We start from the raw sequence: 3,391 nt of genomic DNA, 5'->3' as shown, positions 1-3,391 counted from the left end.
AAACAGGAGGATCACTATGAGTCTGATCTCTGTAGTGAGACCCTGTACTAAATACATTTTTAAAAAAGAAAGAAAATAAAAAGGATGTGTCTGTGTTGAAGCATGGAAAATGACTTCCATAAAGACATGCAAAAGGTCAACAAGATGGATGGTGATCTCAATGGTACAAACCACCCAGACCTGGTATCTTCATGGTAGCACAGAAATAAGACAACTCTTGGGTGCTTTCTGTGATACACAGGGCACAGTATTTTCACCTCATGAGACTGGAATATAATTAATGGCTCATGGCTCCAATTACCTATACTGGATAAAATGTTAAAAAGTAAAAATCTATTTATACCTTTTATTAGTGCATAACTGAATCCAATATCACTTTTCAAACCCTGAGATGTCTGGCTTAGGCAAGAGCAGACACTAAAAAGCCCTGACTTATTTTGAGATAATCAAAAAGATACAGCTCTCATTTCCTTTCAACTAGGCAGGCAGAATTTGAAAACACATGCTGCACTTGCATTAATTTGCTGGTACACAAAGCAATACGGAACGCAAATTCCCCCGCGGTCTGGCACTTGACCATCCTTCCTGTTGGACACAGGCAGCACCTGAAATGCTCCACTTGGTACTACTGGGACACGGACAGTGCCGAAGTAACTCCACGCCAGGCACACCTGGGTGGCTCTCCCTCAAGGAACTCCATTTCGGGATGACAGTGATGTATTGAAGACCATGCTCTGCATGGGACTTCATGGCCTGGATTTTTTTTTAATACATTTCTAATCTGCAATTTGTACTAAAATATGAATTTTACATCTCAGCCCCGAACAGGCACCATCAGAACAACATAAAATAATATTAATTTTAATCTCATATTTATCACTGCTTCTATGGTATGCTATTTTTCTGTGTTGGTAGTTCTTCTTGTGTCTCACATAACTGACTTCGGAATCCACTACTAGGCCATATCCTTTCATTGGCAAAGTGTAACCTACCTATATTAGACTATATGAGATATACAAGTACATAATATATTTTCTTAATTGATGGCTATAAAATAAGGCAGAATCAACATCATATTAATGCACTATAAATTTTTAGTTAATCCTTGCATATTACCATACAGATCACTTTTTATAAAAAAATAAGATAAAATGACAGGACTTTTTGTGTAAATTCATGCTAGTTAGTATAAACTGATATTTACAAGTTAATTTTGGAGACCTTTTTGTTATTGTTGTTTTGGTTTTTTTTTTTATACAGGGTCTTGCTATGTAGCCTAGGCTACACCTCAAATTTGCAGTGACCCTCCTGCTTCAGGCTCCCAAGAGCTGGGATTACTATAGGTGTGTAACACCACATGCAGCTAATTCTGTATTTGTGATTTTGGTACATCTCTATTATAAAAGTTAGGAGATTTCTAAGTACATTTCTATTCTATTTAAATCTACACTTTCAAGAGTGTTCTACTGCCATTTTTGCTTTTCTTATCTGCCAGCTACAGATTTCAGACTCTGTGGCCTTTAGAGATATTAATGGTATGACAACATTGTGAAAACATAAAATTCAAAGCATCAAATTTGCCACATTTTAAGAATTTCTATGCTCTTCTGAGGCTTTCCAACCCCTGATTCCTATTCTTCTCCTTCCCAATCTTTTCTTCCCCAGCTGTCCAGAAAACATTTCAAATGATGTAAAAATCCTACTCAACATCTGTTGATGCCTTGTCATAAGTTGAAGTGAAAAAGCCTTTAGCTCGGCATTCAAGGACTTCCTGCGTCCAGCTGACACCCCCCACCCAGCCCCACTTCCTTCCACACTCTCCCATGTGTGCTTCTGACCTGCAATATTCCGCGTACACATCCATCACTCTAGGAAAAAAATCTAATATCACTGCATTGGATGGATCTTTTCCATATGGAAGGAAAGAATTTCGTTCTTTGTCATTAGTTGTGCTTTTATGCCTACACCGACAATCGAAGCAGGATACTCTGCATATACTGAGAAAGCCGTATTCTAATTGCCTAATTGGGTTACCTAAAGGCTCTGCACTGTGAATACATTTCAGTTGGCCAGTGTACATTTAGCAGCTAAAGAAACTCTGAATAACGTGTAGTCCACCTTAATGACGTGTGGAAAATGGGCTTGAGGCTGACGCCTACTACTGCAGAGCACTCCAGAGGCATAGGGAGATACACACAAAGACGGACCGAGACACATCTCCCAGGATTGGCCTGCGAGACTGCACGAGCTGGCAAGTGGGAGATCAGTCAGGCTCTGCCGTTCGGAAGCTCGGGTAGGAGTCCGTGCTGCAGTCTTGCGTCAGAATTCCTCTTGCCTAAGAGACCAGTTTTTGCTCTTAAGGACTTCAACTAATTGAATGAATCTCCTGCATTGAAAGTTGTTTGTGCATGCCAACCATGTCTAACAAAATGCCTTCTCAGCGGTACCTAGATTAGTGTTTGATTAAATAACTGGGTTTTATAATGTAGCCAATTGGATTCGACACTCATCGTCATGTTTAGTAAAAAAATGTACTGCCATTATATGAAGACAAATAATCTTTAAGTGCTTCCAGGTAAGAATTTAATGAAGTACATAATATTTAGAATGGTATGTTCTGATCTCATGTATTAATATAATAGAAAGAAAAACATTAAATCATGTGTGCATACATACAGTTTAAATAAAATGGAGTTTTGACTATCCTGGGAATAATCTCAATTTCTACTTACACATGGAGCTAGCATTTCTCATTGTTTTTATCTCTCTTCTTTAAAAATTTTATTAATTATAAATCAGCAACATCAAACATTCTGAAATAAATTTCATTTGTTGGCATAGTTTAACAACTCCATCTTTACAAATAAACCAATAATATATCAAAGGAAATATCATTTCAAGTTAACATGAAAGTTTCACTATTTTTCACTTGACTTAGATACAATTCATTGTATCCTAACAGTCATTTGTTTCTTATCCCAAAGAGACCCTGGTTTTGAGGGTATGACTTTCAGTTTCAAAGAGTGACCAATCAATTTCTATTGACTACTTTTTCACTAATATTAAGAACACTGTAGTATTTAGACAAACAACTAAAATCAATTTCATTTTTCAGAAAAAAACTTGTATTGGACTTTGCATAGCTCCTTTTCAAATTAATTTATAGGATCTATTATTTAATTTCTTCCATATGTGGGATCAATAATGAAATCAAGGAGGTCATTATTATTGAGCCTACAAATAACCTGGCGGCATTCTCACTGCTGTAACACAGATCATCTCTGTTAACCTCCACAGTAACTCTAGGAGTTGGCAGCAGTATTATGCTTCCTAGTCTGCTGATAAGAGAATGGACACACAGAACAAACATTTGTGGTGGAGATAAAATTCC

At 37.1% G+C, this 3,391-nt stretch overlaps 1 protein-coding gene across 1 annotated transcript in view; it reads right to left on the bottom strand.

Moving 5' to 3' along the window:
- The window catches only part of Cpne8 (copine 8), a 250,510-nt gene that overhangs the window by 28,039 nt on the left and 219,080 nt on the right, over nt 1–3,391 (bottom strand). The gene's annotated exons all lie outside the window — the stretch shown is intronic.

This window comes from Octodon degus, unplaced genomic scaffold, assembly GCF_000260255.1.
Source record: "Octodon degus isolate 3935 unplaced genomic scaffold, OctDeg1.0 scaffold00021, whole genome shotgun sequence".
NCBI lineage: Eukaryota > Metazoa > Chordata > Mammalia > Rodentia > Octodontidae > Octodon > Octodon degus.
The sequence above is the reverse complement of the archived record's forward strand: the minus strand, read 5'-3'. Positions and strand labels throughout refer to the sequence as shown.